The following is a 15,251-nucleotide window of genomic DNA, read 5'->3' as shown; positions in this document are numbered from 1 at the left end:
AATCCATACCAATGGTAGCGGTCACATGCCAATTTCTTGGGGTACTAGTTGGCAAGAACCATTTATTTGTCCAATTCAAAAAGAAGAAAAAAAAATCTTTGCTAACTTGTCAAACGTTTTCAAACCTCAGTTCCCAGGTATCAAAAACGATTGTCTGAGACCAGATGGCCTAAAATGATGTTTTCAATTATATTAAAATATTTTTTTAAAATTGAAGTGTAGCTTATATATCATAAAGTGCACTAGTCTTAAGTGTACAACTCAATAAAATTTTACATATGTCTAGATTCATGCAATCAGCCCCAGATCAAAACATAGAACATTTCCAGCCATCTAGAAGGTTCCCTCTTGCCCCTTCTCAGTCAATACTACCCCCTGCCTCCTTAACCACGATCCTGAGTTCTGTCGTCATTGATTGGTTCTGTCTGCTCTAGAACTTCATGTAAATTCAATCAGAACATATGTACTCATATGTGCCTGGCCTTTTTTTCAGTCAGTATATCTGTGTAGTACCTCTACATTGTTGCGTGTATCAGTAGTTCTTTTTTTTTTTTTCTCATTGCTAGGTAGTATTCCATTGTATAAATACACCACAATTTACTTATCCATTCTACCTTTGATGGAAATTTGTGTTGTTTCCTTTTTTTTTTTTTGGCTCTTATGAATAAAGTTGCTGCAAATGTTTATGTACATGTCTCCATGTGGCCATTTGAACTCATTTCTCTTGGGTATTCCTGGGAGAGGAATTCCTGGGTTAGAACATCTGTATATGTTTAATTTTAGTTTCAATTACATTTAAAAAGATTTATTCAGGGCTGGGCCCAGTGGTTCACACCTGTAATCCCAGCACTTTGGGAGGCCACGGCGGGCAGATCACTTGAGATCAGGAGTTTGAGACCAGCCTGGCCAAAGTGGTGAAACCCCGTCTCTACTAAAAATATAAAAATTGGCTGGGTAAGGTGGTGCTCACCTGTAATCCCAGCTACTTGGGAGGCTGAGGCATGAGAATCTTTTGAGCCTCGGAGGCAGAGGCTGCATGAGCCGAGGTCATGCCACTGTACTCCAGCCTGGGTGGCAGAGAGAGACTCTGTACCAAAAAAAAAAAAAAAAAAAAAAAAAAAAAAAGATTTATTCTGTAAAGAATGAAGCCTTAGATAGAGCGGTATGTGAAACAGTTGCTCCATGAACAAGAGTTCCCCCAAACTTGCCTTCCAAGGCAGCAGGAATCCCAACACTGAATAATTTTTTTTTGAGAAGGGTGTCTCACTATATTGCCCAGGCTGGCCTCAAACTCCTGGGCTCAAGCGATTTTCCTGCCTTAACCTCCCAAGTAGCTGGTATTACAGGTGCATGCCACTGCACCCAACTAAACACCAAGGTGGTTGGTTTTTTTAAAAAATATTATTATTATTAACTAGATTTTGTTTGCCAATCATGGCTTCTATTTTGGTCAGAGAGAGAGGCTTCAATGCAGAAGTGGATGAGGGTGAATTAGAAGAAAAATGAACACAGGAAAGACCCTCCTAAGAGGGTTCAGAGGCCAGGCATGGGCTGCTGAGATGCTTTAGGACAGGATTAGACCAAGCCCAAGCAGCTGGCAGTCCTTGGAGAGGGAGACAGACTGGCTCCCCTTTCTCTGCTCCCTTCTCAGACTGCCCTGCCCAGCAGCAAGTCCCTGAAGGTGACCACCTAGGGCTGATCAACCTGGCCTCCCTCTCCCTGTATGCATTTTTAATTAAGCAGTAGCACTCACAGCTCACTTGCCTTTTAATGTAAACCCCAACCCTAGGGCCTCCAATTAAGTAAAAGCTTTATACCTCGCACCTTCTTAATCAGGACAGTTGGTGCCAGGCAGGTTTTTCTGGAGCTGTGGCTCTCCAAGTGCAGTGCCTGGAAGAGCAGCATCAGCATCACCTGGGAACTGGTCAGAAATGCCCATTCCTGGGCCCCACCCCAAGCCTCAGAATCAGAAGTTGTGGGGTGGGGCCTAGCAATGGGTGTTTTAACAAGCCTCCCCCCACTCCTGGAGGATTCTGATGCACATCAAAGTTAGACAACCACCAAGCCACCCTGGTTTACAACCTGCCTTTGCATTGGAATCATTTGGGGATTAAAAAAAGAAAAAAACAACTTCTGCCTGGTCTACCCTAGAGGTGCTGATGTAATTGGTCTGGGTATGTAGATTTTTATTTTATTTTATTTATTTATTTATTTATTTTTTTTTTTGAGACAGAATCTCACTCTGTTATCCAGGCTGGAGTGCAGTGGTATGATCATATAGCTTACTGCAGTCTTGACCTCCCGGGCTCAAGTGATCCTCCCACCTCAGCCTCCCGAGTAGCTGGGACTACAGGCGTGCACCACCATGCCTGGCTAATTTGTGTATTTTTTTCAGAGACGGGGTTTCACCATGTTGGCCAGGCTGGTCTCGAACTCGTGAGTTCAGGCAATCCTCCTGCCTTGGCCTCCCAAAGTGCTAGAATTACAGGTATGAGCCACTGCACCTGGCTGGTATGTGGGTTTTTAAAGCTCCCAAGGTGATACCAATGTGGAATCAAGGTTTGCCAAGATGGAAAGCCTTCCATCTAGGAGAAGATCTTTTTGCTTTATTATCTCTCTGCCAAAGTCTCCTAACCTCTGAGGTCCCCCCTCTGTTCCTATGGTCCTGGTTTAATGCTTCGAAGATTTGGAGCCCATGTTTCATGTTGGAACCAGCTCCTACCTGCACACCAGAGCAGATGGTGTGCATCTCAGCAATGTGGTATTAGTGGCTTGAAGTCAGCTGTGGTGGGAATCTTTACACCACAGAAATGGGCAAATGCTACCAGTCAGAGCTATTAGACCCTGGAGAACGTTTTGTCAGTTGTTCACCAGCTCACCACAGGGCAGGTAACCTGTTTGGGTTGCTCAGCCTAAGTCAGGGCTTAGGCTGGGCAACACTTACTCCCCAGGCCAGGGGGCCTAATACAAATGAGAGATGTGTAAGTGATGCAAATGATGAGTTCAGGTGAGTCCTCAGAAGCAAAATATGAGTAAAATATGGTGACAGGGCTAGCTATATAATTTGGGGGACCCAGTACAAAATGAAAATTCAGGGACCCCTGCTCAAAATGTAGGGGGAAAAACGTGCCATTAAAGGTACTAAAATATAAAACATTTTCCTTTCTTCTGTGGTCTCTTTCTCTCAACCAGTACTTGCTACCTAATGTCATATTCCTTTGGGTATGGGATACTCTTGGTGCAAGCGAGGACCCTCAAAACTGCCTGGGGGTCCTGCCTCAAGATTCTGCACTCACCCTGCCACCTGCTGGGCCCCTCCTTTCTCCAGCCAGACCTGCAGGCCTTGATGTCGTGGCTCAGGGCAGGAAAGTCAATTTTCCCTTCCCAGAGGACAGCTGCCCCCACCCATAAGGGAGGGGTGACCCCTAAGGGATGGCAACCTCATGGCTAGGATAGGAGCAGGTGAAGGGCTTGCTCCAGGCCAAGTGGCCTGCTGGATGCCAATTCTGGGGGTGCCACCCTGACCCTCCCCCAGGGGAAGAGAGCCCCAGTGGTTGCTAGGTGGGTAGGCAGGGAGGGAGAGGCTGGGCAGGGTCGGGACACCAGAGGATGGGGAGCAGGCTGCCAAAAACCTATCCTAAGGAGGCTGGGAAGTGCGAGAGGTGGGACCCTGTATGAGCCGAGGCTCCAAGCTCCCAGATCATGTTCCACTGCCCCATTGGACTTCACTTACAAAAGAGAGAATGATTCACCACAGGGCATGAAACCCCGAGTACCAGACCTTTTTGAGCGTGGGAGCCCTGTGACTGCACTATTGGCTTGCCCACAGAGCTGGTCCTGCATGGTCATATGGCTAATGCTCAAAAGGTTTAGTTTTGCAAGACTTGCTCCTGGCTGGGAACAAGTCTCTCTCCTCTGCCTATTTCTCCTCAGTATTTGTCCTCCAGCTTGGAGTGCCAACCCTCCTAGCTGAACACCCATCATGGGCAGCGGGGGTCCAAGGGAATAGATTCAACTCACGCCTGCACAAAAGTAGGACACGATGTAGCCATTATTGATTTTCCTATAAGGAGTGAACTTTCTATTAAAAACAATCACATAAATTATTTAACTAAACCCCACATAGCCGTCCATGGTTGTATATAACCAAGAGAGACAAGCTCAAGTAAGCCTTTGAAAAGGGACTAGAGAGCCCATACCTTGTGCCACATGACTTGAGAGCTTCAGGGTCACAACTTAACTTAATAAATCTTTTTCTTTCTCTCTCTCTCTCTCTCTCTCTCTCTCTAGAGCTTTGGGATTATACATGCTCCAACCCCTCTGTCTCTGCAACTGCTTTCCTGGCAGCTTGGACATCGGAAGCCACTCTATTTGAAATTAGGGCATCTTAATTCCATCCTAGTGATCCACTCACACCTTTGTCACCCTTTTTTTTTTTTTTTACAAAGAGCAATAGCTGCCCCCAGCGCCTAGGGGCTTTCTCAGATACAGGCTGTCCCCACTGTATTTTTTTCTGCCTTGGTCAGAAAGGAACGGGGCTGGATTGGAGTGGGGGCCAAATAGCAAAATACTACTCATTTCCAAGGTGTTGCATAAACTCGAGACAGCAGTTCCTCGGAAACTATGCTCTAAACTTCATTCAGTAACTCATTCCCCCACTGTTTCCTGGCCTGGGTAGAAAAGTGATTTTTGCCTTGAATGGCTAATTATTATTGGGTAAATAGCCAATGCTCCTAGCAGCTTAAAGCTTGCTTCAGGTCTTTCAGATTTTTAAAAGGATTTTTACCACTTGTTCTCTAAACATTTAAAATTACAGTACATTTGAAAGAAAGAGAATGGGTTTTTATAAAACAATAAGTTATACAGCAGTTCTTTTGAGTGTGTGCTTTCTTTTTTGGAGACCCTGGTATGAAAAGAAAAGCCGTTTCCTTCTGCCCAGGAAGAGGGTGAAAGCCTGACTCTATTGACCCCACAGAGCCTGTTAGCATCTCTGCCTTTTGTCTCTGGCTGTCTTGGGTGGAGGGCGACTGTGCATGGGGTTAATTGCCCAGTCGTAACTCCAGTCGTTAAAATTCAAGAGGTGTGCTCTTGTAAGACACTTGAGGTAGATGAACTGTCCTGTAACTTTTTATATATGGCACCCCCACCCCCCACCCCTTCGTGTTCCCACACTACTGTTGGCCTAAGCCAATTAGAACTTTCTAAGGAGGCCAGGCCATATCTCTTAGCTCGAGCTCCGCTGGGAGGCCCCAGCCATGTCCCATCTGGTCCTGAGTTAACTCTTGCTCCAGCCACCAAGTGTTTGTTTTTTTTTTAGTTAAAAAATAAAGCCACCTCCTTCTTTCCCTGTATGCACAGAACCAATTTAAATTGAGATCCTTATTTTTTTTGTTATCATTTTTTTTCTCTTTCCCAGTGTCTTTCACGCTCCTTTTTGAAGGGGGCTGGCTCCTTTTGAAGTTTATCTTTGGTTCAATAATTCACAGTGGTTGAGCTTGAGGATTTTTCTCTAACTAAATATAAACAAAAGCTCCCCTCCCCTGCAAAAAAAAGGAAGGGCCCGAAAGATTCTCTCCTTCACAGTGATCAGCAAGTGGCCTCCTTATTGGCTCTTGTCACTTAGTGTCCTCCACTTCCCTGGTGTTGCCATCTTGCAAACATTTGGGGGAAAATGGAGAATGACGAAACTTAATCTGCCAGCACCTTGGGAGTGCAGCGTTGGAGTCAGTCTCCCATCTGTGGGGAAGCTCTAATTTCACTGGCTGTGTTCCTCTCATCAGTCAGGGCTGCAACCTACACAGATCAGTTTCTTTTTCTTTTCTTTGTTTTTTTTTTTTTTTTTTTTTTGGAGACAGAGTCTCGCTCTGTCACCCAGGCTGGAGTGCAGTGGCGCGATCTTGGCTCACTGCAGCCTCTGCCTCCCAGGTTCAAGCAATTCTCCTGCCCCAGCCTCCTGAATAGCTGGGACTACAGGTGCGTGCCACCATGCCCAGGCTAATTTTTTGTATTTTTGGTAAAGACGGGATTTCACAGTGTTAGCCAGGATGGTCTCAATCTCCCGACATTGCGATCCACCCACCTCGGCCTCCCAAAGTGCTGGGATTACAGGCGTGAGCCACTGCGCCAGGTCTCACACAGATCAGTTTCTTAGCACTGAGAAAGAAGCCAGCATAACCCACAGAGTAAGGTGGTAAGGCAGCCGTCAACGGGGCAATGTGGAACAAGAGTGGGAAATTCGACTTTACTTAATTTGGAACAAACAAAGCATCCTAAATCCTTCTCTCATTCCATCTCCTCTCCCCATTGCCTCAGACATAAACTGGATATGATCTGTTAGCGGTGGTGTGCTGGAGCCGGTTTGTACTGAATTGTGAAAGCCAATTTTACATACCTCTTTCCAACTCTCAGTTCAGTGACATCACATTGGTAGCTTAAAATTAGCCATCATGAGAGTATTTACACCATTGAAATTGGCAACTGCTACACATCGGGTTTTTTTTCTTTTCGAGGGGTGGGGGCGGTTCACCAGCTCACTATCGACTGTCAGTGCTTGGCTCCCACCTCCATCTGTGTGCCTTCCTGAAGAGCAGAAGCTAAAACACCACTTTCCCCAGACTCCCTTGCAACTAGGGTTCAGGATGCAGAATAATTTCTACCAAGCAGAGGTGTGTGCTGTGACTGACAGAGATTTGGGAGATGGAAGTGAGGTGGAGGTCATATTTCTGTACCTTTGGCTGGCCTTTTGAATGCAAGCAAGGTTGTAGAGATGTGGAATTTTCTGTGGTAGTAGTCCAATGTCCAGTTTGTAGGTGGTGAGACGCAGTGGCAGCAGCCAGGCTTTGCACTCCAGTTTCCTGAACTGGGTACCAGCAGCTTTTTGATCCTTAGATTATGGCTCTGGCTATGTTCTTGAACTCCTTAGTCCCACTGGCAACTTCTGATTCCCAGTTTTCTGATTGTGGCTGAGGGAGTGGCTCCCCTGGAGGGTCAGTCCTGGGGGTCATTTCTGGAGGGCCAGCCTAAGTGTCTTCTCCACAGCTCTTTCAATGATGTGGTTAACATTCAATTCTCTGTATTAAATTGCTTTCTGTTGAAATACTGAAAGTGGGGTCGGTTCGGTTCCCCGCAATGAACTCTGCCATTGCTCTGTTTCTGGATTCTGCTCCTGCCACACCCCCTGCTAGAATGTTCTTTTTGGGCACGCACAAAAAAAATCATCTGTCTTGATAGATTATAAATCTCTTGAGAGCAAAGTTCAGTGGTATGAGCCTTTCTCACAGCATAACACACAAGGGGTGCTCAATAAATAACTAGATGCACAAATGAGTGAATTGATAAATGGATGAGTGAATGACACCAGAGTATTATCAGATCTCTGACTCCAAGTTTCTGCCCAGTTCTGCTCTGAGCCTCTCTCCTCGCATCTACAAGCCCTAGGCTCAAACTCTAACTCTGTACTCATTTTGTGACATTGAAAAAGCTACTCTGTAAGCAGTTTCCTCATCTGTAAAATGGGGCCAATGTTAATGATACCTAGTTTTTCAGGATTATTGGAAGGATTAAAACCACACAATTGGCCAGGCATGGTGGCTCACACCTGTGATCCCACCACTTTGGGAGGCTGAGGCAGGCAGATCACCTGAGGTCAGGGGTTCAAGACTAGCCTGGCCAACATGGTGAAACCCCGTCTCCACTAAAAATGCAAAAATGAGCTGGGTGTGGTGGCACATGTCTGTAATCCCAGCTACTCAGGAGGTTGAGGCAGGAGAATCTCTTGAACCCAGGAGACAGAGGTTGCAGTGAGCCGAGATTGTGCCACTGCACTCCAGCCTAGACAACAGAACGAGACTCCCCCCCACAAAAAACAAAACAAAACAAAACACAATTTGAGGTTCTTGCCCCAGTCAGTTTTCATTCGCCCAGCTCAGGGCCAGGTACTGGAGCGTACTGCCTGAAGTTAGGTGGCCACCTGTGTGAATCCTGCCTCTTTTCCCCACTGGCTTTGGGTCCTGGGGCAAGTTAAGTTACCTATCTGAATCTCAATTTTCTCATCTTTAAAAGGAGTGAAAACATACCCCTTCCTCACTCAGATGCTGTAGGATTCAAAATGTGCATGTGTATATAGTATTTTTTAATTTTTACTCTTGGTAAAGAGGGAGTCTTGCTGTGTTGCCCAGGCTGGTCTCTATCTCCTGGGCTCAAGTGATCCTCCTGCCTTGGCCTCCCAAAGTGCTAGGATTATAGGTGAGAGCCACCACACCCGGCCTTATGTGTATATAGTATTTTGTGTGTCTGTGTTATCACTATCATGTAGTCTCTGACACCTACTAGCTGCTCAATGAAAGTGAATTCCACTGACCAAAGTCCTTCCTATCTTGGGGAGATAGAGAACCTAGTTATTTAGAGATGAGGTTTCAGGACTCCAAGAGTCCCTGCTGTTTTATGTTGTTTAAAGACACCCCTCTCCCCCAGAGCTGTCAATGCCCATAGGTACTGGCAGAGCTGTAACACCAGGCTAAAGTTCCACAGGAACTTTTTTCCTGACAAAGTCCTGGAAAAGTGAATGGGCAGGTAATTGAAAGACATGAGAAAGTTCCAGAAAGGGCAGGTGACAATGAGTTAGGCCAAGCACATTGCTTTTTCTCTTGTTAACCTTTGAGTCAGCCTGGCTGCTCACCTGAAGAGGTTAGAAAAATTAGGGGGTCAGTCTTCACAAAACTATTGGAGACCTGATGCTCTCTGGGAGTTATTTGGGAGAAATTTTCCTGCTGTTGGATTACCAGTAACCTAGCACAGGTTCACACCTGCATTTTTGTAACTGAGAGACTCATCTGGCACTTGTTTGATATCGTCTACCAAGTTTGAAATTGTCTACCAAGAGCCAGAAATGCTGCACACAGGTTAGTGACATCACTCTTGTATCAGTTAAGAATGTTTCGGGTGGTTTCCGGTGCAGGAACTGAGAGACCCTTTGGTGTTCTACCTGGAGGCATGGCTGGCGGATGAGATCTTTGGCCCAGATGGAGCCATAACTCCAGAAATGGAGTGGATGATCCAGGCCCTGCTGACAGTGGGCATAGTGGACTCTGGGAACCTAGTGGAAATCACCATTTTTGGTCAGCCCTATGTACCCAATCGAGTGAAGAGGATGCTCCTGTGCCTGGCATGGTTTCACCGAGAACATTGTGCCTGAACTGAGAAGATGAAACACCTTGAGAACTTGAAGGCCTGTGCATCAGGCCTCCATACTCTCCAACATCCTATTGCTTAGGACAACATAATTATTGTCAGGAGCATCTTGAGAACGTTCCTACTTTTGCTGCTGAAGTTGAAGAGAAGCAAGTATAGCATTCCTAAATCCCTGCATTCCTTTTTCCTGTGTCTTGATGGATGGTGGTTGCAAGAGTGAGTTTGAGGAACTATTCTCATAAAGAAATGGCTATTTTGCCCAATGCATAAAGATCTTCGCACACTTATAATAAAACAAATATATATATGAATGTTTCAGTTGCAGATGTGCAGATGATAGGAAAAACCTACTAAAGCTTCTTAGGCATGAAGGGGATTGTACAACACCCTTTCCACCCTCATTCTGTCCCCCGTGAATTACAAGTAAACAGGTAGAGTAGGGTCCTGGAGTGGCCTGAGTTAGCCCTGTGATGACATTACCAACCCAGTTTTCGGCTTTGCTCCCTTGGGCAGGCTCCCTGTCAAGCTCTCTGTGGCTGTCCCTGCTAGCTTCCAGCCCACCCATCATGGTCTTCAGATGGTGGTGCCTCCAGACCTATATCCAGGTAGCGCCCAATCCTGTGGAAGAGAAAACATTCTTTCCCTCAATCCTGGGCAAACATGTTCTTCCATCTCATTGGCTCTGATTGGATTACATGCCAATCCCTACACCAGTCACCATTGGCTTCAGGTGGACATCAGAAGCATCCATCGGCTTAAGACTCTCAGGGCCTACCCCTAGGTCTGGGGGTGTGACAGGCAGAATTTCTAAGAATGGCCCCCAAGATCCCATGTCCCATGTTATAGTTTGGATATGGATATATTTTGGATATAGATATAGTTTATTTGGCCCCTCTAAATCTCATGTGGAAATGTGACCCCCAGTGCTGGAGGTGGGGCCTGGTGGGGGGTGTCTGGGTCATGGGGCTGGATCCCTCATGAATGGCTTGGTGTTGGTGTTGTCCTCACTGTAATGAGTGAGTTCTTGCTGTCTGAGTTCCCACGAAAGCTGATTGTTAAATAAAGCCGGGCACCTCTACCCCACCCCCCTTGCTTCCTCTTTTGTCACATGGTCTTGGCATACCTTGGCTCCCCTTCATCTTCAGCCATGAGTAGAAGCAGCCTGAGGCCTCATCAGAAGCAGCTTCTGGAGCCATGCTTCTTGTACAGCCTGCAGAACTGTGAGCCAAACAAACCTCTTTTCTTTATAAACTACCCAGCTTCAGGAATCCCTTTACGGCAATGCAAAAGAACGAAGATACCCCTTACGCCTTGGAAACTGTAAAATGTGATGAGATTTCACTCCCATGGTTGTGTTATGTTATATAGCACAGCTGATCTTTAAAAAGGGAGATTATCTGAGTGGGCCTAATCTAATCACACGAACCCTTAAAAGCAGAGAACTTTCTCTGACTGGTGGCAGAAGAGAAAAGAGAAGAAAAAATCATAAAAAAATAAAAGCACAAGAATAACTCCAAGTGCCCTTGTTGACTTTAAGATGGAGGGGACCACGTGGAAAATGTGAGGAGAAACTGCATTCTCTCAACAACCTGAGTGAGTTTGGAAGTGCAATCTTTCCCAGATTTTCCAGAAAGGAACACAGCCCTGTTGACACCTGGATTTTAGCCTAATGTGCTAAGTGCTCTAAGCAGAGAATCCGGCTGAGCCACTTCTGACCCATGAAACTGTGAGCTGGCCACTGTTTCTGAAAATTTGTTACATAGCAAGAGAAGATGAATACAGATGTTAAGGCTGACTCCACGCAAACCACGAATAGTTGAGAGTGGTAGAAAAATGGTCTCCTAGGTAGGGTTACCAGATAAAGAAAAATACAAGACTCTTAGTTAAATTTGAATTTCAGATACATTATAGAATTTTTAAGTATAAATATGTCCCCAGTTCCCCAGTTTGAATTGCAGATAAACAATGATTTTTTTTTTAAGTATGAGTATGTCCTGTGTAATATTTGGGACAAACTTTTTTTTCTTTTTTTCTTTTTTTTTTTCTTTTTGAGAGAGGGTCTCATTTTGTCACCCAGGATGGAGTGCGGTGATGCGGCCCCGGCTCACTGCAGCTTCAACCTTGTGGGCTCAAGCAATCCTCCCACCGCAGCCTCCCCAGTGACTGAGACTCCAGGCATGTGTCACCACACCCAGCTAATTTTTGTATTTTTTGTAGAAATGAGGTTTCCTCGTGTTGCCCAGGCTGGTCTCAAACTCCTGAGCTCAAGAAATCCGCCCATCTCAGCCTCCTACAGTGCTGTGATTGCAGATGTGAGCCACCGTGCATGGCCAGGACAAACTTATACTAAAAAAATTATTAATTGTTTATCTGAAATTCAAATTTCACAGCCCAAGTCACATGGAAAGTCCAGGTGTTGGCACTCTGGTAGACAGCTGACTTCCCAGATGACAGCTGTTGTCAACTGCCAGCGCCTGTGCAGGCACCATCTTGGATGTCCAGCCCAGTTGAATCTCCAGAGGAATCCAGCCCCGGCCAGTTCCTGACTGCAACTGCATGAGAGACCCCAAGCAAGAGCCACCCACCTAAGCCCAGTCAATCCACAGAACTATGAGAGGCTATCATAAATTGTTGTTTTATGGGATGGGGTTCAGGACCCACTACTCCAAAATATGGCACCTTGGCATTTGAGAAAACCACAGAAGCAGGTAGGACTTTCTGATCTTCTCCCAACCTTTTCCCCTGAAGCAGGCCATAAAACCTGGAAAATAATTTTTTGACTTTTCCATGAAGCAGGTCATAAGACCCTCATGTGAGAGGTACCCTTTCAATAGCCAACAGAAAGGAACTTCTTTATGTCTGAAGACACAGGGACGCAGAGAAGAACCTGAATAAACAGGCTTGCGAAGTTCCTCTCCCCATCCCAGTTTACTACCATTGGATCATACATTCTTTGTGCAATCATACTTCTCCATGACCAGCCACCTCGTCATCAAACCTAAGCATAAAAATTTGCAAGTTTACCCATTTCTTTGGGTTTTCATTTCTGAGTACTCTCATGTCACGTAAAACGTATATGAAATACATTTGTATGCTTTTCTCTTGTTAATCGATCTTGTTTTAGGTGCCTCATCCATGAACCCAGTGATGAATGAGAAAAGAAATCTTTTCTCCCCTACATATGCCTCCACGTTTTAGTGTGGTTTGCTATACAGCAATAGACCATTGAAACAGGGACAACGGCCTTCTAATGGATATGACAAGTATTTTCAGGGGCATAAAGCAATACTTTCTTCTCCCTTACCACTGCCTCTCCCCACCTTTTAAACTCATTTCTTAACCTTTTGATACCACTGCTGGTGAGCTGAAAGTTTCATATTCATAAATGTCACAGTGTAGTGGTTAAGGCCAAAGACAGGTAAGTCAGAAAAATCTTGGCTCGGCTCTCTGCTCCTCCTGTTCTACAGTCAGCCGCATCTTCTTTTGCATCGCCAGCCGAACCGCATCCCTGAGACACCATGGGGAAGGTGAAGGTCGGAGTCAACAGATTTGGTCGTACTGGGCGCCTGGTCACCAGGGCTGCTTTTAACTCTGGTAAAGTGGATATTGTTGCCATCAATGACCCCTTCATTGACCTGAACTACATGGTTTACATGTTCCAATATGACTCCGCCCATAGCAAATTCCATGGCACCGTCAAGGCTGAGAATGGGAAGCTTGTCATCAATGGAAATCCCATCACCATCTTCCAGGAGCGAGATCCCTCCAAAATCAAGTGGGGCGATGCTGGCCCTGAGTACGTCGTGGAGTCCACTGGCGTCTTCACCACCATGTAGAAGGCTGGGGCTCATTTGCAGGGGGGAGCCAAAAGGGTCATCATCTCTGCCCCCTCTGCTGATGCCCCAATGTTCGTCATGGGTGTGAGCCATGAGAAGTATGACAACAACCTCAAGATTGTCGGCAATGCCTCCTGCACCACCAACTGCTTAGCACCCCTGGCCAAGGTCATCCATGACAACTTTGGTATCGTGGAAGGACTCATGACCACAGTCCACGCCATCACTGCCACCCAGAAGACTGTGGATGGCCCCTCCGGGAAACTGTGGCGTGATGGCCACGGGGCTCTCCAGAACATCATCCCTGCCTCTACTGGCGCTGCGAAGGCTATGGGCAAGGTCATCCCTGAGCTGAACGGGAAGCTCACTGGCATGGCCTTCTGTGTCCCCACTGCCGTGTCAGTGGTGGACCTGACCTGCCGTCTGGAAAAACCTGCCAAATATGATGACACCAAGAAGGTGGTAAAGCAGGCATCGGAGGGCCCCCTCAAGGGCATCCTGGGCTACACTGAGCACCAGGTGGTCTCCTCCGACTTCAACAGCGACACCCACTCTTCCACCTTCAATGCTGGGGCTGTCATTGCCCTCAACAACCACTTTTTCAAGCTCATTTCCTGGTATGACAATGAATTTGGCTACAGCAACAGGGTGGTGGACCTCATGGCCCACATGGCCTCCAAGGAGTAAGACCCCTGGACCACCAGCCCCAGTAAGAGCACAAGAGGAAGAGAGAGACCCTCACTGCTGGGGAGTCCCTGCCACACTCAGTCCCCCACCACACTGAATCTCCCCTCCTCACAGTTTCCATGTAGACCCCTTGAAGAGGGGAGGGGCCTAGGGAGCCCCACCTTGTCATATACCATCAATAAAGTACCCTGTGCTCAGCCAAAAAAAAAAAAAAAGAGAGAGAAAAATCTTGGCTTACATTTTGACTTTGTGAAAATTACTTTACCTCTCTAAACCTAGAATTGCCCATCTGTAAAATGGCAATGATGGGTCAGGCATAGTGGTGCATGCCTGTGGTCCTGGCTACTCCGGAGGCTGAGGTGGGAGGATCACTTGAGCCAAGGACTTCTGGGCTGTAGCACGCTATGCTGATCAAGTGTCCACACTAAGTTCAGCATCTATATGGTGACCTCCCAGGGGCGGGGGACCACGAGGTTGCCTAAGAAAGGGTGAACTGGCCCAGGTCGGAAACGGAGCAGGTCAAAACTCCTGTGCTGATCAGTAGTGGGATCTCGCCTGTGAATACTCACTGTGCTCCAGCCTGGGCAACACAGTGAGACCCCGATCTCTTAAAAAGAAAAAAAAAGATTAAAAAAAAATGAGAATGGTGGGCTAGTCAGCCGCCCAGTCAGAGCACTGTTCTGAAGATCACATAAGAAAATATAGTGCCTGGCATGTAATACATGCTTAATAAATACTAGCCGTTGTTATTATCAGTAATGACATCTAGCAATGGCTTTAATAAACAACTTCCATCTAATTATTGGCAGAAAGGAGAACTACAGTTTAGTTGTTTTGGATTGGAAGCCATTGTTGGTGGTAGAGATTCCCCATTTGTACCTGGTGCTTGGCTTATAACCCCAGCAGCTAATCACCTGGGTCACCTTGGAACACATTTTATACTAGTTGAGCTTGGAGAATTCATTAGGAAGTCACATGATCAGAGATTAATGACTTTAAAAAAATGATTTAGGTGGGTGTTTAGTTATCATTGTCTCAAATTAGAAGAAAAATTCCCCAGTAGAGATTATTGTAACCCTGCTTGATGGCTTGGAACCACGGGGGCACCTCCATCACTCCATTGCCACAAAGTTACCCAGCCCCTGGGGGCTCCCCGGCAACTCTCTGAGCAGGGGTAGGGGGCCTTCTAGTTGGAGACTGGCTCTGAATCAGCTCATCCTCACAGGAGGAGACTCCTACCCCAGCTTCATTGAATGTCAAACCTTCATTTCCACACCTCACTGGTAACTCTAAGAAGTCATGTGCCATCAGTGAGGGAGAAGCAGTTTATGGAGAAGTTTGGAAGTGTGTGCTGCTGTTTTTTCCTCCATGTGGGTAATTCTTCACTTTTCTTGGACTCACTGACACCTTTGAGAATGCAATGAAACCTATGGACCCAGTCCTGGAAAAAGTGCACAGATGCACACACTTTTGCTTACTGTGCCAAGGATTCCTGAACCCCTGAATCCTGGTGCATGGTTTCCAGGCTAAGAAATTTTG

The 15,251-nt window shown here is 46.3% G+C and overlaps 1 pseudogene; it reads left to right on the top strand.

Moving 5' to 3' along the window:
• The first annotated feature begins 12,665 nt into the window (after positions 1-12,665).
• On the top strand, positions 12,666-13,733 carry LOC100976444 (glyceraldehyde-3-phosphate dehydrogenase-like; annotated as a pseudogene).
• The last annotated feature ends 1,518 nt before the right edge of the window (positions 13,734-15,251 follow it).

Source organism: Pan paniscus, chromosome X, assembly GCF_029289425.2.
Source record: "Pan paniscus chromosome X, NHGRI_mPanPan1-v2.0_pri, whole genome shotgun sequence".
Lineage (NCBI taxonomy): Eukaryota > Metazoa > Chordata > Mammalia > Primates > Hominidae > Pan > Pan paniscus.
The sequence above is the reverse complement of the archived record's forward strand: the minus strand, read 5'-3'. Positions and strand labels throughout refer to the sequence as shown.